Raw genomic sequence first — 22,374 nt, forward strand, 5'->3', positions numbered from 1 at the left:
AAAAGAAAAAGGAAAAAAAGGTCTCCCAGATTGCAACGAAAATGGTTCTTTAAGTGCCGAAGGCAACATCTGATGCGCCGCTGGAGTCATTGAATAGTCCTGCAGAAAGGTGCGCGCACGGAGGTTGGCCCGATCCGCTCACTACCCCGGTGTGTCCCGGGCCTCGGACAGAGGCCGCTGGGCCTGCTTCCAAGGAAGCGAGCGGGAGGGTGGGAGAGCGCCGGGATTTTCCTTCCGCACTCATTCATTCTCTGATTCACCGGTTCCTGAGGTGGCTCACGGGGACGCGCGGAGGAAAGGCGGAGCGCGGGCAGCGCGGCAGGGTGCGGCCCGGCGCCCGCGGGGAAGGTGAGCGGGCGGCGCGAGGGGCGCGGCGGGGGGCGCGGGCGGCGAGTCGGCGCCCGGGAGGGGCGGACGCGGCCGCCTGCGCCGGAAGTGAGTGGTTGGCGGCGGGCGGGGGCGGGGGCGGGGGAGCGAGCGGCCGGGCGCGAGTGGGTCCGCCTGTGGGCCGCCCGGCCCTCAGCCCCGCCCTCTGCGTCTCGGCCAGACGCGGCCGCACTCGGGTCCGCCGCGCGCTCCCGCCCCGCCCCCGGCGCCGCCGCCCCGTCGGTCAGTCAGTCAGTCACGGAGCGCGCGGCGCGGCTGCTGCGAGCGCTCGCGGCGTCTCTCGGGAAGGAGCGCCGCGCCTGGGGAGGCGGCGGTGGCGGCTGCTGGCGGAGCGCGAGCCGCGGCTGCCCAGCCCGGGGCCCCCGGCGGACCGAGCAGCTGTCGCGGTGAGTGCCCAGCCTCGCCCTCGGGGCTGGCGGGGGGAACCGGCTGGGCGCGGGGCTGGGAGGCACTGTCGCCGCTCCCGCCTCCATTTTCCCGGCGCCCGGCCCCGCCATCCGGGCGCGGTGCGGGTGGCCGAGCATGGGGCGGGGTCGCGCCGGGGCTAGCTGGACCTCGCCGGGCGACGCTGCCGGCCGGGGGCGCGAGTCGGCGGGGCCTGGGCTGCACCCTGGCCCCCCGGGGGGGAGGGCGGCGGAGCGAGACAATGAGAGACAGGGCCGCTTGGGGAGGGTGCGGTCGGGCTTCTCCGAGCGGCACCGGGTCCTGGTGGCCCGGGACCGCGGGGAGGAAAGGACTGTCTCACCACCAGCTGCAGATGTCTGGGGTTGCTCGGGTTTCGGTGCCCCCCGTCCCCGGGGTTTCGGTGCCCCCCATCCCCGATCTTCCGTATCGGAGTTCAGTGCAGAGATTTAAAAAGGCGGGGCACCTTCCGTGTCTTCTTCCTAATTAACCAGGCTAAGTGATTGCTCCATTGCTTCTGAGCCCCATCTCCTCTCTCTGTCTGTGCATTCCCGCCGGAAATCCAAACTGCAGTCCATGGGGGGGGGGGGGGGGGGCGGCGGCACTGTGGTAGTATTAGGATGCCTTCGTTTTAAGATGGTTTGAAAGATGGGATTTTCTTATTCAGACAGTGTCTCAGGGTGTCCTCACAGTGGGAGCCAGAAGCCAGAAGCCGCTAAAACCTTATTGCTTATAAGCACGAAGACGTGGCTTGGTGTGAAATAAGAGCTTTTTGGAAGAGTGTACATCGAAAGTGTCGTGTGTGTGTGTGTGTGTGTGTATGTGTGCATTTCTTACGTTCTGTGGGAAGAACAGTTGGGGAAGTCTGGGAGAATTGGAAGGTTTTCACTTAACCTCCCCAGAAGGGTTGATGTCTGCAGCATTTCTCTAGGAAATGTGGAGGTCTGTGTATGTATGGAGGGACAGGAAAGGTAACGGGGCTAGGTGGTGGGCTTAATCGTGTTACTAAATGGGTGGTACTGAGTCCATTGGAATATTAAATGTAGCCAATATTTGTGAAATACCTACTATTTGTTAGGCAAGGTGAGGGACCCAAGTGAACAAGACCTACAGTGGTGGAAAGAGCTCTTTGAAGCCGGGGAAACCAGCGGTTCCATAAAGCACTGTAATTGGTTTAGCGGTGTGACGTCGGATAAGCTATTGAACTCTCAACAGTACTTTCTTTATTAGTAATATGGGAATAACACCACCTGCTTACCTCCCCAGATGGTCGTCAAACAGATTAAATGAGATAACGTGTGCAAGATGCCTACCACCTTGCTTGGCACTGAGGTTTTCATAAATGTTAATTCCTTTCTTCCCTTGCCTACTGATTTTGGGATTCTCTTAGGGGAAGGTGGGGGAAGAAGTGAATGTAGGTAATTGTAATTCAATAAATTATATAGTAAATAGTTGAAATAGGGGTGCAAAACAGGGCAGCAAAGAGGAAAGAACTCAATTCAAGATTGGGAGCACTGGGGGAAAATTGACGGAAGCTGTGGCATTTAAGTGGAACCTTTAAGGATGGCTAGGATTTTAGCTGATGTTGATTTATTTGGAGGGGGAGAAAATTCTGAGTAGAGATGGTGCTATTCTTGAGGACAGATTTGTGGAGGAAGGACAAAACAGAGACTCTCAAAAGCTTTTTAGCTTTTGTTGAGTCTGACCTTCAAAGATTGTGTCTGTTATTTTGCTTTTTGTGTTGTGAATTTCCCAGAAACCAGATCTAGTCTATTCAGGTGATGTCTACAAAGCTTAATACATGATTTTTTGGATTAGACATTTTGTGTTGTTTGGACTTATGCTCGCTTCTGTTTGAATTTAATAAAGAATTATTTGTAGATAATTCATCTATTTGGTAGAAAAAGCATGTGAATTTACAGATTCAGAGGTCTCAGTAAGATCATATATTAAGTATATGGCTGAAAGAAGTGGAGTAATGGGCACATATTGGGCATGTTTCAAACTCTTGATCCATATCATTTGTTTTCACAAATATTGTAACACTTTTATTTCCCACAGGGGTGTTTCTAACTTTTGTCTTTGAAAATAATTAAAATGGCTTTTCTTTTGGTTTTGCTACCCTTGGTTTCCACTCATGGGAAATTATTCATTGGGACTGACCTGTGGTGGCACAGTGGATAAAGCATCGACCTGGAAATGCTGAGGTCGCCAGTTCGAAACCCTGGGCTTGCCTGGTCAAGGCACCTATGGGAGTTGATGCTTCCAGCTCCTCCCCCCTTCTCTCTCTCTGTTTCTCCTCTCTCTCTATCTATCCCTCTCTTCTCTAAAATTAATAAAAAAAAAAAAAGAATGGGCGGGAAATTATTCATTAGATTAGCATGGCAGATGACTATCATGCTGTTCATAGGTTCTTGGATACAAATTATAGAATCTCATGGCTTTGCCTTGGTTCTCAAGTAGTTGAATGTCAACATTAGTATTGTTAATCCCAAACTTTTTAGGAAAATTAACATTAATGAAACAAGATATGTGACTGCAGGCAAATCAATTAGCTTGGACTTTCCATTTTTTTACTGGTAAAATGAGAAATACAGATTAAATCAGTGGTTTTCAACCTTTGTCATCTCATGGCATACATAAAATAATTGCTAAAATTCTGTGACACACAAATTTTTTTTTGATCAATCTAACAAAAAAGTATAATTTTGATTCATTCACATCAGATGGCTGTTGTTATTTTTCTGTTTGACAGTCTAAGGGAAAAGAGGTCACGCAATTGTCAGGTATTGTATGCATGTTTTAAAAATTCTTGTGGCACATTATTTGAAAATTGCTGATTAGATCACTGTTTTTCTATTTGTTTTACTCAACTCTGGAATTTTGAGGAGGACCTTCAGAGGTTCTGCAGATAGTTTGACTTAAATCTCATTAAAAAAGTATTTTAAACCCATAGTAATCAAAAGTGACTATTGTATGACACGCACTATTTTAAATGCTGTACGTGTATTAATTTACTTCATCCTTGCAGTAACCTAGGAAGGTTCTGTTACTAAGAAAACAGGCAGAGAATCCATAGCTCTAAAGTGGTAGAGCTTTATAGCATACCGGTATTAAGCTTGTATTCTTAACTACATTCCCCTACCACCATCATAAAAGAGTAATACACAAGTATGTTTTATTTTGGTAAAATATACAACATAATATTTACCATTCTAACCATTTTTTAAGTGTATATAGTTCAGTGGTATTAAATATATTCACATGGTTGTGCAGTCATCATCTCTTATCTCCAGAACTTTTTTTCATCATCCCAAACTGAACCTCTACCCATTAAACAGTAACCCTTCACCTCCTCTTATTCCCCAGCCCTTGGTAACCATTTTTCTGCTTTTTGTCTCTATGATTTTGACTACCTTAGGTACTTAATATAAGTGGAATCATGCAATATTTTGTTGTTGTATCTGGCTTATTTCACTTAGCATAATGTCCATTGTATGTGTGTACCACATTTTGTTTATTCATCTGTAGATGCACATTTGGTTGTTTCCACCTTTTAGCTATTGTGAGTAATTCTGCTCTGAACATTGGTGTATACCTATCTGTTTAATCCTCTGTTTTCAATCCTTTTGGGTATGTACCCAGAAGTAGAATGGCTAGATCATATCATAATTCTGTTTGATTTTGTTTTATTTTTTTATTTTTTTACAGACAGAGAGTCAGAGAGAGGGATAGACAGGAACAGAGAGATGAGAAGCATCAATCATTAGTTTTTCCTTTTTTTTTTTTTTGTATTTTTCTGAAGCTGGAAACGGGGAGGCAGTCAGACAGACTCCCGCATGTGCCTGACCGGGATCCACCCGGCATGCCCACCAGGGGGTGATGCTCTGCCATCCGGGGTGTCACTCTGCTGCAACCAGAGCCATTCTAGCGCCTGAGGCAGAGGCCACAGAGCCATCCTCAGCACTCGGGCCAACCCTGCTCCAGTGGAGCCTTGGCTGCGGGAGGGGAAGAGAGAGAGAGAGAGAGGAAGGAGAGGGGGAGGGCTGGAGAAGCAGATGGGCGCTTCTACTCTGTGCCCTGGCCGGGAATCGAATCCAGGACTCTCGCATGCCAGGCTGATGCTCTACCACTGAGTCAACCGGCCAGGGCCATTAGTTTTTCGTTGCGCATTGCAACACCTTAATTGTTCATTGATTGCCTTCTCATACGTACCTTGACCACGGGCCTTCAGCAGAGCGAGTAACCCCTTGCTTGAGCCAGCGACCTTGGGCTCAAGCTGGTGAGCTTTTGCTCAAACCAACAGCTGGTGACCCCGGGGTCTTTTTTTTTTTTTTTTTTTCCATTTTTCTGAAGCTGGAAACAGGGAGAGACAGTCAGACAGACTCCCGCATGCGCCCGACCGGGATCCACCCGGCACTGGGCGACGCTCTGCCCACCAGGGGGGATGCTCTGCCCATCCTGGGCGTCGCCATATTGCGACCAGAGCCACTCTAGCGCCTGAGGCAGAGGCCACAGAGCCATCCCCAGCGCCCGGGCCATCTTTGCTCCAATGGAGCCTTGGCTGCGGGAGGGGAAGAGAGAGACAGAGAGGAAAGCGCGGCGGAGGGGTGGAGAAGCAAATGGGCGCTTCTCCTGTGTGCCCTGGCCGGGAATCGAACCCGGGTCCTCCGCACGCTAGGCCGACGCCGAGGTCTTGAATCTGGGTCTTCCGCATCCCAGTCCGATGCTCTATCCACTGTGCCACCTGCACCACTGCCCAGTCAGGCTGTTTTATTTTTAAAGAAACTGCTATACTGTTTTCTACAGCAGCCATGGCAATTTACATTCACAAGCAATGCACATGGGTTTCATTTTTACCTGTAGTCACCAACACTTGTTATTTTCTATTTGTTAGTTTTAAATAATAGCCATCCTGATGGCTGAGAAGTGGTGTGTCTGTGTTGGTTTTTTTGTTTGTTTGTTTTGTATTTTTCTGAAGTTGGAAATGGGGAGGCAGTCAGACAGACTCCTGCATATGCCCAACCAGGATCCACCCGGCATGCCCACCAGGGGGCGATCTGGGACGCCGCTCTGTTGCAACCAGAGCCATTCTAGCACCTGAGACAGAGGCCACAGAGCCATCCTCAGCGCCCGGGCCAACTTTGCTCCAATGGAGCTTTGGCTGTGGGAGGGAAAGAGAGAGACAGAGAGGAAGGAAAGGAGGAGGGGTGGAGAAGAAGCAGATGGGCGCTTCTCCTGTGTGCCCTGGCCAGGAATCGAACCCCGGACTCCTGCACACCAGGCTGACTCTCTACCACTGAGCCAACAGGCCAGGGCCGTGGTTTTGATTTAAATATTTCTAATGATTAATGTTGAGATGTTGAGTGTTTTTTCATGTGCTTATTGGCCATTTGTGTATTCTCTTTGTAAAAATGTCTATTCAAGCCCTTTGCCTATTTAAATTGGTTTTTGTTGTTGAGTTGTAAGAATTTTTTCAATAGGTACTAATCTTGTATCAGATCCATGATTTACAAATATTTGCTCCCATTCTGTGGGTTGCCTTTTCATTCTTTCAGTCGTGTCCTTTTCTCTGTTTAAAATTTTTTATTTTAATGAAGTACACTTGATTTTTGTCTTTTGCTGCCTCTTCTTTTGGTATCACGTCTAAAAAACCATTGCCAAATCCAGTGTCATGAAGTTTTTTCTCTATTTTCTAAGAGTTTTATGCTTAGGTTTTTGATCCATTTTTAGTTACTAATTGCATATGGTGTTAGGTAAGGGTTCATCTTCATCCTTTTGCTTGTGAATATATAGTTTTCCCAACACCATTTGTTGAAAGGACTGTACTTTCCCCATTGCATGGTCTTGGCACCCCATTTACATATATATAAAATTTTAACACATTGGAAACCATAGTGTTACATGATTATACATGGTTAATTTTTTGTGTGGGGAGGGCAGCAGCATTAATATAAAGCTGCTCTTACTGTCTGCTTATTTGTGAATTTTAAATGGGATTATGATAGGGAAAGTTGTAGTTTGCAGTAAATTTTTTTAAAATTCAGTTTTGTGCATATCTATTTTATAGAATTGTATAAATAATACAAAAAACCAATTGTATAAATAATTGTATAAAAAATAAATATGGCATGTGCATTGTGTTAGTTAAACAATGGGCAAGATCCAAGCCCATTTCTTTGGGGGTATACTCATCCTGTGCAAGTCATTTGTTTAATAACAAACATATAACACTACACCCTGATGTCATGATATAGATGTTTTTATAGCTTTTTGAAAGTTTTGGGTTGTTCTTGTTTGCCTTCTAAACAATTACATAGTTAGTAAACTTTGTAAGAAGATATTCCTATTTTTAAAAAATGTATCAATGTTATTGAAGTATATCCTGAGACTGCAAAGTGAACCACAAAAAGCTGCTAACAAAACAAAAGCAACTACTTATGGAGCAAAATCAAAACAAAATTTTGCATAAATAAATAAACTAGAACTAATATCCCTAATCCTCGATTTGTCTGCTTGTGCTAAATTAATGGGATCTATTTGAACATAAAAGTGGTTAGCAACACTTTTGCCAGTTTTATATATGTGGAATACTATATAAGATTTCAACTGGAAAAGTTTTCTTGTTAAATACTGGGAAACTCCCATATTATAATAATCTCTAAAGCTTCATTTCATGTTGTTATCAATGTTATTTTAAGATGCAATATTTACTTTGGGGCAGATATTTTCAAATACATCACTCATGATTTATAAATTGGCTTTTTAAAAAATACATATTTTGCTGTTAATAAAGTACACATTGTGGCCCTGGCCGGTTGGCTCAGCGGTAGAGCGTCAGCCTGGCGTGCAGGGGACCCCGGTTCGATTCCCAGCCAGGGCACATAGGAGAAGCGCCCATTTGCTCTCTACCCCCCCCCCCTTCCTCTCTGTCTATCTCTTGGCCTCTGCCCCAGGCGCTAGAGTGGCTCTGGTCGCAGCAGAGCGACGCCCGGGAGGGGCAGAGCATCGCCCCCTGGTGGGCGTGCCAGGTGGATCCCGGTCGGGCGCATGCGGGAGTCTGTCTGTCTCTCCCCGTTTCCAGCTTCAGAAAAATACAAAAAAAAAAAAGAATACACATTGTATCTCTACTTTAGGCAGAGCTAGGCATAATGGAGAAATCAGATAAGACTTTCTCCTCTCCAAAATACAGGATGCTAGTTTAAGTGTAGGATACAAGGAATCAATAAAAAAGGTAATTGAGGGAGCAGAGCTAAAAATTTTTTTAAAAAAAACAGACGTAAACTGGGATCTTAAAATGGGTGAAGAGAGAAGGTTTGGAAAGAAGGGACAAGTCATCCCTTTAAATGAGAAGAAAAGCAAATTGGGAGGTCCATAATGGATGTCTAATCATTATATGCCACTTAAAACTTAACCCCCCTGGGGAAGCATGGTGAAATCTGGAAAAAATTAGAATTGTAAACATATTAAATAGGCCCAAATATTTTAGAATTAGAATAAGTCAGTTTTGTAGCCATACATGAAAATTGGGTGCCTTTTTTTTTAAATTTTAGACAAAATTTACCAAGTTTGATAAATGAAGCAAAGTGTTACTACCTATCAGTACAACAAAAGAACAAATAATGTAACTTGAAAATACAGTGTATTCTTTATGTATCCCAGATTGTACATGTCTCTATGTTTCTGAGTATGTTTTATCTTCCCTAATTTTAGTCAAAATCCCACTCTTCCTGTGAGACCCGGTTCCATTGCCCCACACCTTTCTTGAAGCTGTTTGACACAAACAGAATTAACTTCTTCTTCATTCCTCCCAGTGGTAGTCAACCTGGTCCCTACCGCCCACTAGTGAGCGTCCAGCTTTTATGGTAGGCAGTAGCAGAGCAACCAAAGTATAAATAAAAAGATAGATTTAACTATAGTAAGTTGTGTTATAAAGATTTATTCTGCCAAACAGCGAAAATCTGACACAAAGTACTTGGTAAGTAATTACTATTATATACTTTAACTTGCTGTAACTCTGCTTTATAAATTTTATAAAGTAAAGTTACTTCCCTACTTTATAAATCACCATTATGTGGAACCAGTGGGCGGTTAGAAAATTTTACTAACAGAGATACAAAAGTGGGTGGTAGGTATAAAAAGGTTGACTACCCCGGCTCTAGACCTTACTTGATTTGCCTTATGTTGTAGATAATTGTGTATTGTCTTAAATACTCCTTCATTCTAACGTGTTGGACCAGGGTTTAGTCATCTGAAATTCCTCTCAGTCCCTTAAACATAATAGAAATTCAATAAAAAGGTTTTCTTTTTTTAATAAGATTTTAATGAAAGCTGTTCCTTGAAAACTTTACATTTGATGTCCATCTCCAGAAAAGATCCACCAAAATGTAATAAAGTTTATTTATAAAGGATAATGCTTTCTTGGTTTATTTCATATTGTAACAAAAGACTTTAGAACCTGGTGGAGAGAATCTGTAGTCCCCATTATCTGTGAATAGAGTGCTTTATAAATGTTAGATATGGATAAAAAATGTTTTATTTACTCTTAAGTTTTTTTATTAAATATATAATTTTTTTAAGGCAGGAGCAGTGAATATGCTGCGTCATGCTTGAAATATCTGTTTTTTACTACTTTATAATACAGAAATTCCAAAGTCTAGATGTTAAATCTGTTTATTTTGGTACTTGGCTAAAAGGCAACTTATGTAGGGACATATACCCAAAAAGAATAAGTACATCTTTGTGCTCCCTAAATGGAGGTATTCATTGTTTAATTTTTATCATTAATTATACATATTTGAGTGGTAAAGGGTGCTCTTACTGTGCAAATCAGTGTGAGGATTTTCATTTCTATATTTTTAATTAAGTGTGTTCATAACACATAGGAAAAGTGTTTAAAAAGTGTTTAAAGAGTTAGAAAATGGTTTCTCTGTTTTTAAGCTATGCAGGTATGAGTATTTCAAGACGACACATTGTTTTCTTTTGAAGTACAGTTATTTTCTTACCCAGTTTTAAGCTGTTTCATTTACCTTTAAGGTACAAATAGATTAACTGTTTTTATTTTTAAAAACAATGGCTAGGTAGCATACTACTAACAGTTATTTATCACAAAAAGTCAACAAAATTAGACTTTTTGTAAAAGATCAATGTTTAACTCATCTTGAAATTTGGCACCTCTTTTTAAACACTTTGCCATGCAACAGCTAATAAACCTGTTTGGTACAACATATATGGTCACTCCTCAACCACATCAATAACATCCTCTAACACTTGGCACTCTTTGTGCTTCGACTTCCTTTTTGCAGCAGTAGTTGCTTTTGAAATTAAACCTCACTTCCCTCGCCCCCAACTTTCTTTATTGTGGAATAATATTTAACTGTACAAATACATTGAATATACCATAGATTGTTTATCCAGTTTCCTGTTGAAGGGGACCTGGGCTATTTCTAGTTTGGGGCTGTTTTGAAGAAAACTGTAATGACCTTGTGTACTAGTCTTTTTGTGGACATGTTTCATTTCTCTTGGAGAAAGGAGCAGAATTGCTAGGTTCCAGGTAGATGTTCCTGCTTCTAAAAACTTGTATTGAAGAACAGTATACATTGTTTATCAGAGTAATCCATATATCATAAGTGTACACTTTTACAACCGGAGTACTCATGTATAACTAATAAACGGACAAAAAAATAGGAACTTACCAGTGCGCCAGAACCCTTGCCCCCTCATATTCGCTTCTTTATACCTCTTCTCCCTCATGACTAGCCATTACCTTGATTCCTAACTCTCATTCTGCTTTAAAGTTCTTTTGTTTGCTTGTTTATTTAATAGTGTTTTCTACTTTATTGAGGTATAATTTTCATACAATAAACTGCATCCATTAAAGTACATACATAATTTGATTAATTTTCATATGCAATCAAGATAGGGAACATTTGCATAATCCCTGGAGTTTCCTCATACCGTTTGTAAGTCATCCTGCCCTCCACCTCAGTCTCTGGACAAGCTGTCACTATAGACCAGTTTGCATTTTTAAAAATTTTATATATGGAATCATAACACTGATCTTTCTAGTTCATTCTCTCTCTCTAGTCCACAGATTAATGATTTCTGATTTGTTCTGTGTTGATTGGATTATTTCCTTTTATGTAGTTGCTGAATGGTATTCCATTATGTGTATATTGTATACCACATTTTGTTTAACCATTCAACTATTAATAAATATTAGGCTGTTTTCATTTTTGACTTTTACAAATAAAGCTGTTATGACATTTGTGTGTAAATGGATATATGTTTTCATTTCTCTTGGGTAAATACCTGAGGACAAAATACACCTATGAGGTAGGTGTATTTTTAATTTTTTACAAAACTGGCAAACTTTTCCAAAGTTGTATTATTTTTATATTTAACAGCATTATATGACAATTCTAATAGCTCTACATACTAACAGTTGGTATTGTCCCTTTTTTTCATTCTAGCCACTGGAATAGATATGTAGTGGCATCTCATCGTAGTTTTAATATTTTAATTACTAATGATTTTGAAACACTTTTTATGTTCTTATTAGCAATTTGGGAAGTTACTGTAAGTCTTGCCCTTTTTAAAAATTGTCTTTTTTTACTTAGTTGTAGCATTCTTCACATATTCTAGGTACAAATCCTTTATCAGATATATTTGTGAATATTTTCTCTTAATTTGTGGCTTGCCTATTTGTTTTTTTTATGGTGTCTTTCAAATAAATGATGTTATTGAACTTCAGAGAATTTCCTTGGATGGTTAGCTTTTTCTCTGTCCTAATAAATCTTGACCTACACCAAAATTGCAGTGATATCTCCCTATGTTTTCTTCTAGAAGTGTTATCATTTTAGCTTTTACTTTTCAATCTGTAATCCATTTTGAATTAATTTTTGTTTCTATTTGTTCCAGCAACATTTGATAAAAAATGCTTTCCATTTTTATTTGCCAATTATACCTCACTAGAACTGGTAAAAATCTCTTTCCTTCCTACCTTTGACTTTGACATACCTGTTGAAAATCATTTGACATTGTAAGTGTAGGTCTATTTCTGGGTTCTCCATTCTGTTACATTGATGTAATTCTCTATTCTTTTGCCAATACTACATTGTCTTGATTACTGAACTTCATGGTGAGTCTTGAAGTCAGGTAGTAAACCTCCCAAGTTATTTTTCCAGATTGTTTGGCTATTCTAGGTCATTTGCTTTTCCATATAAATTTTAGGATCAAGTATTGGGATACTGGTTGTAATTACATTGAGTACCTAGTTCAATAGGAGGTGAAATAACATTGCTTCTTCTCATCCAGTCACATGGTAATCTGTCCATTTTATTTAGCTCTCTAATTTCTCTCAGCACTATTTTATATTTTTCGGTTGCATAAACACTGCACGCTGTCCTGTTTGTATCATTTCTTATAGCCAAGTCATGATTTGCACATGCTTATTTTTATTATATAAATTAAGATTTGGTATGGAGTTTTTCCATATGATGACCTTATCTAATGCATTAATGAAGAGACCACCTATTCTGATGTGACAGTGCTAGAAACAGAGGAGACTGAAACATATCTTTAGAAACATTAAAGCACAAGTTTACAACTCTATAATTATTGGCATAATTCTTTTGGTTTGTATGGTTGTGGATAATAATATTTTAAGAGGGTTACTTTTATTAACATATAATAGATTGATATTTTTGGAATCAGAAGTGAAACAGTATCTTATAAGTTTAATTGAGGTTTAAGTTTTTGCCAGAGGATTTTGAATTTGCATTTTGTAGTTTGCCTTCTTTCTCCCCTCTTATTAATATTAATGAAAATATGCAATGCTTAGAAATGTGTAAAAAAATAAAACAAAATCCTATCACCCAGAAATTACTACAATTAAGGTTTTGGGTATATTTTTTTATATATGTGTGTTATGTATATTTATGTAGCTCATTACTATATGCACAATTCAGTTCTTTCATTTAAACATCTATCACTAGCATTTTCCTATGCATTTAAATGTTTTATGAATAATTTATATCTGCATTCTAATCCATGATGGGCATAACACACAAGAATTTACATAGTTCTTCTTTTCTTGGAGGATATTTCGTTGCCCTCCCTGTCCCCATATATATATACTTTTTATTAAATTTGGCTTTGATGAGCATACTTGTTCACATACTTTATCCATATTTTGAATTTTTTAAATTTTGTTTTTAATTTTGAAACATTTTAAGTCAAAGTATAAAACATGATAGACATCTACATACCCATCACCATTAGTAATCAGTTGTTTACATTTTGCCGTAAATAATTTAAGTAGATGATACAATAAAAATCCTCCCCCCAGTAACAATCTGTGTCATTCTAGTGCATGTTTTAGTACATTTAATACATATGTATCCATAAAATTTTACTTATTGCAGTCTGTACTTTTGAGTTTTATATAAAGGATAAACTATATCATTCTTTCAAAATTTGCAATTTTCACTCAAGCATATAGTTTTGTGTTGTGTGTGTGACAGAGAGAGAGAAGTACAGAGAAGGTACAGATAGGGACAGACAGACAGGAAGGGAGAGAAATGAGAAGCATCAGTTCTTCGTTGTGGTACCTTAGTTCATTGATTGCTTTCTCATTTGCCTTGATGGGGGTGGGGGGTGTTACAGCACAGCGAGTGACACCTTGCTCAAACCAGCAACCTTGGGTTCAAGCCAGTGACCTTTGGGCTTAAGCCAGCGACCATGGGGTCATGTCTATGATCCCGTGCTCAAGCTGGTGAGCCGCACTCAAGCCAGATGAGCACGCGCTCAAGCGGAGACCTCGGGAGACCTGCGTCCTCTGTGTCCCTTGCCGATGCTCCATCCACTGCGCCACTGCCTGGTCATACTCAATCGTCTAGTTTGTCATTATTCATACTGGTTCTTGGAGATCCAGGTCATTCTTTTTATAAGAATAAGGCAGTTTTTCCATTCTCTTTTGAGGGATAGTTAGAAAGTTAGGTTGCCACAATGAACATCATTTACATTTCCTGGTGCTTGTCTCTTTCTTTAGTGCTTGGACATTTAAAGGTGGTTTTGTGAGCTCATAAGATATGTAATGGTTCACTAGAGTGGTGAGTCCCTACCACCAGTGTGCATTACTTCACATCCTCCCCAACCTTTGGTTTTATCAGGCTTACTATTTTTTGCCAAATTGATGGGTATGAAATGGATAATATTTTTTCTTTGGTAAGATTTTATAAGTATGGTTATTAGAATAAGGAATATGAAGTTTTGTATCATATTCAGTTAACATTTTTATTAGTGAAAACTGTATACTTTTAAGTCTCCATTAAGAAATGTTTACAATCACAAATTAAAGGTCTTATTTAATAGTTTCCAATAAAAGCATTGTTTATTCACAGTGTGCTGGCTGTAAGACTGTTTGATATCAGAGAATTGCCTAAAATGTATTTAGTCTTATTTTGTAATATCTCTGTAGATAATTTAGATGAGCAGTTTTCAACTGGTGTGCCTCTAGAATTTTTAAGACATGCAATACCTGACTATTTAGCAGGAGAACTTGACTTGAAGGAACCGCTGAGCTAAAGCCAGCCCAATACCTGAGTACTTAGTCAGGAGCACAGACCTCTTTTTCCCTTAGATTGTCAAATTAAAAAAGACACAGCCAACACAATACATTTCCAGTGTAAATGTCCTGTCATTTAATAGAGTTGCATCTTATTGGTCATGTCACAAAATAAAGTTGCGCCTGATGGGTTAATTCTTGGTACCAGAAATCCTTATATGTATACAATATAGGTACCTGATTTTTTAAAGTGTCATTTTAGAGCAAAAAGGATAGGTTATTCTACTATTATTATTTTTGTAAATAAATTTTAAGAATTATCTCTTTATTTGGGGGGGGTCAGATCAGCAAAAATTAAAATAGATTTTTTTGTGTGTGTGTCACAAAGGTTTAGTAATTAATTTGTGTGTGCCATGAGCTGAAAAAGGTTTTAAAAAGCTGATTTTGATAGTTATTTGGCTAACAGAACCCATAACTGATTTTAGTTCCTGTGAACTTTTTCGGGGAACATACTTCATTTTTTTATAAACATATATAGTTAAGTAAAAATGTAATATCCAATTATATACCGTTTTCATTTAACAGTGGCAATTTGAGAGTGCTTATGGTATAAGAGTAGAAATTATTTACTCTGGTAATTGTGAACATATCATCATTGTAAAATTTGTCTTTCACTTCCCTCCACCAGTGTGCGTGTGTATGTGTGTGTGTAATGAAAAACACTTTAGATTTAAAGTATCTTAACGTGTAGGCACATTAATTTGAAAGTAGAAAGTATAAGTATAAAAGTAAATACTGTGTTCTCTTGTTCGAGATTTTAATAAAACTGCCTGAAGACAGAGAACATGTCTGCCCTTTAAACAGCTATATTCCTTGTGCTTCTCAGTTTAGTGCCCAGCTCGTGGTGGTATTTCATTCTTTATTGAATGACCACTATTATTTCTTGGTAAGAAGTAGTGATCTTAACTAAAAAATAACTATTTCTTCAGCCTTGGCCAGTTGGCCAGGTAGAACGTCGGCCTGGCGTGTGGAAGTCCCGGGTTCGATTTCCAGTCAGGGCACACAGGAGAAGTGCACATCACATGGAGCTCTGGTCAAATCACTCATTTGGTTAGAGCATTGTCCCAATATGCAGAGTTTGCTGTTTGGATCCCCCATCAGGGCACATACAGAAGAAGCAGATTGATGTTTCTGGCTGTCTCTTTCTCTCTCTCTCTCTCTCTCTCCCTCCTTTCCTCTCTTTTCCTCTCCCTCCCTTCCTCTCCCTTCTACATTTCCCCCCCTTCCTTCCTCCCTCTCTCTCTCTCTTCCTCTCTCTAAAATCAGTAAGTAGTCTCTCTCTCTCTCTCTCTCCCTCCCTACCTCCCTCTCTCCCTTCCTCTTTCTAAAATCAGTAAGTAAATGGAAAAAAAAAATAACAAAAAGAAAAAATTCATGTGGAGCCCATCTACATAATTTAGCTGTAGTTACCCTCTGGGTGTCCAGCTTCCTCTCCATGGTTTCTGTCTTTACTTGCTCATGGTTTCATCTGTCTCTGCTCCTGTGTCTTTTGCCTCAAGTCCAGTAGGCACAAAGCTCTTTCCTTTACAAGCCAAGGGTCTCCTAAATTTACTGATTTTAGTGACAGTTTTGGGGGGTTTACAAGGGACAGATCACATGACGTATAAAGCCTTTTACTGTACTCTCTTATAGCCTTTTACTGTCTATGCCGTCTGCATCTCATCTATGGCTGCTTTCCCCAGCCAGTGCTTCAGACCTCTCACCCTTCTGTCTATACAGCTTTCCCAGAACTTTCGTCGGGTCCCCCCACTTTCAGTGTGTTTTTGGCAAGGAGTTGCATTATCTATTGCTGTGTAGTGGATCACCCCAGAACTTAGTGACTGAGACAACAGCAATCATTTTATTAGTCTTTTTATAATCATTCTGGAAGTTGACCCGGGTTACATGGTTCATACTGCAAGTGACTCTTGCAGTTGCAATCACAGGTTTCAAATCGTTTACTCACTCCACATGCACTAACAACAACCTACTATTGATTCACTGATGTTTTCAAATATCTCTGCTTTGTATTCAAAATATATGATATCGATAGAAGACAATGGTAGTCTATACAATACAAGAGTGCTAAATAATACAATATAACAGTAAAACACTGATATAAGAACACATGTTCTGTAGTCATCAAGAGTTGTTTCAGTCTACAGCCATACCACCTTGAACGCGCCTGATCTCGGAAGCTAAGAGTTGTTTCAGAGAAAGTGGAACTTAATTGGATCTTGAAAAATATATGGAGTATAGATATGGAAAGTTTCTACTCACTTGGTTGTGAACATTATTTGGAATCATTTAACCATATCTTAGAGATGTTGAAAATGGATGATTTTACTATAAAATGTAGAGATTTTATAGGGACCTCTTTCTTATTCATATAGTTTCTGTTTGCTTATCAGTTTCAGACAAGGTTTAACAAAGCCAAAGACATTCTTCCCTGTGACAGTCTCTGAAAGTCTACTGTAGCAGTATATCATTTATTCCAATGCCAAAATTACTAAACTGATTTTAAGTAAATCTTCTAATGGTGTTTAAACCCTAAGTTTTCATCAACCACCCAATCATAAAGAGAAGCTAAGAAAACATCAATAGGATATGGGCCACAGTTGAAATAGGAAACCTTCAGTAGATATTACCTATTTACCAGACACTGGACTAAGTCTTTTACGTAGGTTATTTCATTTACTTTTCACCATAATAATGTGAGGTGATCTTACAAATGAGGAAACAGATTTAGAGTACTTAACAAGGCTAATACAAGTTCATGGAGCAATTCAGTGTTTGAGTCAGGTTGTCTATTAACTAGTCCTAGCTCTTAACCAAATGAAGAAGTTGGGAATGGAAAGAGCACCTTAGCCATGTCTGCCAATTTAGCCATCTGTGGAATGACAAATTGCAACCAGAATGTCTTCTTTCTGTATATTTTGGATATTGATGCCAGTCATATGAACTTTTTAGCTATGATCAAAAACAAGGCACCAAACTTAACACTGCCTGACCACTACTAGTTCTGGTTAATGTGGCCTTTGTGGCAAGAATGAGAATCACTGATATTTTGAAAAACCCCTTCTCTTTTGACCCAACATACTGTCTAACCAAAAGTTATATTGATTAGGCATTGTTAATGACTTAGAGTTGTAGGAAGATTAACAGAGTTATTAGTTTTTTTATTTTTAATTAAAAAATTACTTTTTGGCCTGACCTGTGGTGGCACAGTGGATCAAGCGTCGACCTGGAAATGCTGAGGTCGCCGGTTTGAAACCCTGGGCTTGCCTGGTCAAGGCACATATGGGAGTTGATGCTTCCAGCTCCTCCCCCCTTCTCTCTCTCTGTCTGTCTCTCTCTCTCATCTCTCTCTCTCCTCTCTAAAAAAGAATAAATAAAATAAAATAATAAATATAAAAATTACTTTTTAATTAGATTTTTAATTTTATTTACAATTTATTGAGAGGTTAATAAAGAAAACAAGTGACCTATATAATGTTTTTAATCTTTCCTCTTTCTGAAACTCTTTGAACTTCAGTTTTCTTGTTATAATAAAATGGAGATGGTGCTACTCACTTTTCTGTCTTTTCAAACTAGATAAATGGTCTCCCAACCCCCTCAGGATGTGTCTTTTGCACATGCACAGAGGATTAGGGATTGGAGAGGGATTGGGATTGCAAAACCATAGAATAAATGTCCTCATTATTCTGAAGCACTAAATTTACTTGATGATAGTTTTGTTTTTTATATTTATTTTATTGATTTTAGAGAGAAGAAGATAGAGAGAGAGAAACAGGAACATCAATCTGTTCCTGGATGTGCCCTGACCCAGGCATAGAACCAGCAACTTCTGTTCTTCGGTATGATGATCTAACCAACGGGGCTATCTGGCCAGGGCAATAGATAGTTTTGAAACACTTTTTTTACTTGGCTCAAACAACAGAATGTGAAATTAATGTGAATTTTTCAGATAAGGTAGTTGAGTTCAAAGTAAATTTTAGGTGTGCAGGAAGCCCACTCTAGGGATATGATTCATTCTCTCACTGGTAGTACACCTTTTGTGCTTCCTGGAATCAATATTTTGTTGTGCTATAAGTCAAATTTAATTCTTTCTTGTAACCATGACTATTTTTGCTATTCAGACAAATTAATAAACTCTGAGAAGTAAAACCAAAACTCAGAAAACCCAGAAGTATTAAATTAATTAGAAGCCACAATATCGTGAACAAGTTCTAGGGTTTTTTAGACGCCTGCTGAAACTTTATTTGGACTGAGACAGACCATAGATACATGTTGTTGGGAGTTTGGACTGAGGAGATGGAAAAGCCTAAACCTCTCCTCCTTTTAAGCAGTTTGTCTAAAGAGTAGTTGGCAGCAGGTATTTATCCTCTGGAATTAAGTTTGGAGAGAGAAGACTGGTAAATTGGGAGGGATTTGGAGTGAAGTCAGTAATTAAATAATAGAACTTCAGACAAGAATGAGTTGGAGTGGGGTAGGAGTAGACCTTTGGATTCAGCTAGTCAGTCTTTTCTCTTTTTTGCAGATTAAGAAAGTGAGGCCTAAAGATTTAAATAATTTAGCCCAGAGTTCTAGCTAGAGACAGAATAAGAATTTACAGTCTCCTGACTCCTTGTTTAGTTTTTAGATGGCTTAGTCTAGGAAGATCTTGAAGGCTTTAATGGACCCTTTCAGTGGTATAATGAAGGTTCTGTTCTTACTAATTAAATTAAAAAATGGAAGATTTACTTACTTGAGTTTTCTTGTTAACCAGAATTTGTGTTAAAATGATAGAGGATATTTAGCATCTGTAGTTTAAACAACCAACAAACTCATTCTGATAATTTCAGTAACTATTTAGACCCTATCCATTTCACCCCCAGCAATATTTTAGTCTCATGTGTTGCCATTTGTTGACAGGTTAATATCAGGAATAAAAGCAATCTCTGGTTGGTTTTCTGACTCTTGCCAGAAGAAGATACTGAGATACACAAAAATGGAGGAAGAACTACTGTGTGTGGAATTTAGTAGTAAAGTGACTTCTCCCCACCTTCCCCCCCCCCCCATTGATTTGAGAGAGAAAGATAGAGGAAGAGAGAGAGACAGGTAGAGGGAAAGGGAGAGAGAGAGAGAGCAGCATCAACTTGTCTTAGTTCCATTTAGTTGTGCTGTCATTGATTGCTTGTCATTCATGCCCTGAACAGGGTTTGGACTCACAAATTTGGCACACCAGGACTACGCTTTATCCACTGAGCCACCCCTGACCAGGGTGACTTCTTCCCAGCTTTGGCTTTTTATTCAGAATTCTGGTTAACTCTAAAAGTCTTTTTTTTTTAAGCAAGACTGTATGAATTTTGGATATTCATATGTAGGAATTGGAAATGACTCCTTTGAGGGGTACTGAGAGAGAATTGTTGGGACAGAATGAGGAGAGAGAATGTAAAGAGATTTGGCATGGTGATGGGGCCAACTTGGACTTGGTGAACATGTTAAGGACACTACTCTTTTATGGATTCTTGCTGTATTGGCCAAGAGTTTGCTTAAAGGCTTTTAATCACTGTAAAAAAAAATAGAGGACTGGATGAAGAAAATGGGGCACATATACACCATGGTATACTATTCAGCTAGGAGAAATGATGACATCGGATCACTTACAGCGGAATGGTGGAGTCTTGGTAGCATTGTGCAGGGTGAAATAAGCGAATCAGAAAAAAACAGGAACTGCAGGATTCCATACATTGGTGGGACATAAAAGCGAGACTAAGAGGCATGGACAGGAGTGTGGTGGTTACAGGGGGTGGGGGGAGGGAAGAAGGGAGAGGGGGAGGGGAAGGGGTACAGAGAGAACTGGATGGAGGGTGGCAGAGGACGATCTCTCTTCAGGTGATGGGTATGCAACAGAACTAAATGACAAGATAACCTGGAAATGTGTTCTTTGTATGTACCCTGATTTATTGATGTCACCCCATTAAAATAAAAATTTATTTATATAAAAAAAAGAGATGGAGATGTAAACAGTTGCAGAGGAGGGGGTACAGAATTTTAGAACAAAACCTTAGAGAGGAGAGAAAGGAAGATGAAGGAAGTTGAGAGAAGAGATACATTGTGATAAATGTATTGATAAACTTCTTATACTTTGAATTTGAATAGATTATTTGCTTTAAACTAGTTTTAGTTAGGTTTCTGTCATACGCAAAAACCATTACTAATACTAGATTTGTTAATTTTTATGAGTCATATTATAACACAGCTATTGAATCAAATCATATCCTTAGAAAAATATAACCTTATAGAAATAGTATAAAATACTCTGCTGAAACTAAAGTGCATTGTAGAATTTGTTTTGACTTTTCTAAACTATTCCTCTTTTGATAGGGAAATTAATTTTAAATGTGTTCCTTTAAATTAGTATTTATGGAGAACTGGCTATATTAGGCACCTTTTTAAAGAACTGTACCTTTAGCTTTGAGTCATCTTAAATTAGATCTCATCTTAAATTTTGAGTCATCTTAAAGTAGACATATTTAGCAGAAAATAGTTGAAATTCAGATGAAGGAGGATTGCAGGTTGAGGCAAAAGTAGTTTACAGTTGTGGGTACACAAAACAGTTTGTTCCAATATTATTTATTTTTATTTTTAAATTTTTACTTATTTTTTAATTGTATTTATTGGGATGGCATTGGTTCAGAGAACCATGTAGGTTTTAGGTGCACGACTCAAAAATCCACCATCCGCCCATCATTATTGTATTATTACCCATATGAACACTGTAAACCTACTTTTGCCCCACCCTGTATGATTATTTGTTAGTTGCTCTGGACTGAAAATGAGAACCATATGTCCCTCTCTAGAAGCCTGTAACCTAGTTGGGTGTGGAGGGTGATAAGGCAAGTGCACAAATAACCACCACATAACAAAGCTGATTAGCTATAAATGCCATAGAGAGGTACAAAGTTCATGGGCCTCTCAGAGGAAGCAGTATCTAACTTTCTTGTGTTTAGCACAGTGTTTAAAATTTATTTTTGTTTTTTTTAAAGTTGAGATATAATACCCATAAATAACCTTCACTTTTTTAAAATAAAAAATTCAGTGTGTTTTAATATATTCACAAGGGTGTGCCATTTCCCCACTAGCTAATTCCAGAATAAACTAAACAGTTGGTAGTTTTGCCCTCTAGTTTTCAGGCTCTTCCACTCCCTGGTGTTTGCATCTGGCTACCAGTGGTATTTCTATTGCCACCTCATCCCAGAAAGTATTTAAATTTGCTACCAGGCTTAGTTGTTTTTTGTTGTTTGTTTATTTTTGGTTTTTGTTTGTTTTTTTAGTTTCCTTAACCCTGGAAACAAATGCCAAAATTACCTTCTGAGTTCCTGTTTGGCATAACTGGCTGCTGTCCTGCTGAGCATCCTTTCCCCCCACCTCTGTTCCTCTTTAGACTCGACCCTCTGACTCCTTCAAGAATGGTCCCTTTTGCTGCTGCAGCATTTTGTGAGAAATGACTTCTTATTGTCCTCAAGGGGGCTTCTTTAGAATAAAATCCAAACTACTTTTCTTGGTTTACAAATCCTTGCATAATCTGTCTCTTCCGATCAATCTGATCTTTCTGTTCCATGACATATCAAACTTGTATCCTCTACTTAGAATGCTCTTCTCTGAACTTTGCACGTCTGATTCCTTCTCATCATTCATATCTCGCTTTAAATATTGCTACTCAGGCTTTCTCTGTTTATGAATGTAAGGCAGCTACTTGGTCACTTTCTACACAATCCTCATTTATCACTACATTTGTCATGGGTCTAATTTGTTTCTGTTTAATGTTTTCCTCCCTTGTTTGGCACATAGTATGTGCTTAATACACATTTATTGAATAAATGCTGAGTGAAAATGCTTTCTTTGAGCTATGACTCTTGCTCTGGTTCATCACCTATATCCTTTTTTTTTTAATTCCAGAAATTTACCAAAATCTCTGGTCTTTTGATCTTGCC

The 22,374-nt window shown here is 39.3% G+C and overlaps 1 protein-coding gene across 1 annotated transcript in view; it reads left to right on the plus strand.

Moving 5' to 3' along the window:
• The first annotated feature begins 448 nt into the window (after positions 1-448).
• Positions 449-22,374, plus strand: part of RAPH1 (Ras association (RalGDS/AF-6) and pleckstrin homology domains 1) — a 97,682-nt gene continuing 75,756 nt past the window's right edge. The window contains 1 exon segment of the mRNA XM_066278806.1: positions 449-773. The gene's annotated coding sequence lies outside the window, so the exon portion shown is untranslated.

The sequence above is a fragment of the Saccopteryx bilineata genome, chromosome 5, assembly GCF_036850765.1.
Source record: "Saccopteryx bilineata isolate mSacBil1 chromosome 5, mSacBil1_pri_phased_curated, whole genome shotgun sequence".
NCBI classification, from domain to species: domain Eukaryota; kingdom Metazoa; phylum Chordata; class Mammalia; order Chiroptera; family Emballonuridae; genus Saccopteryx; species Saccopteryx bilineata.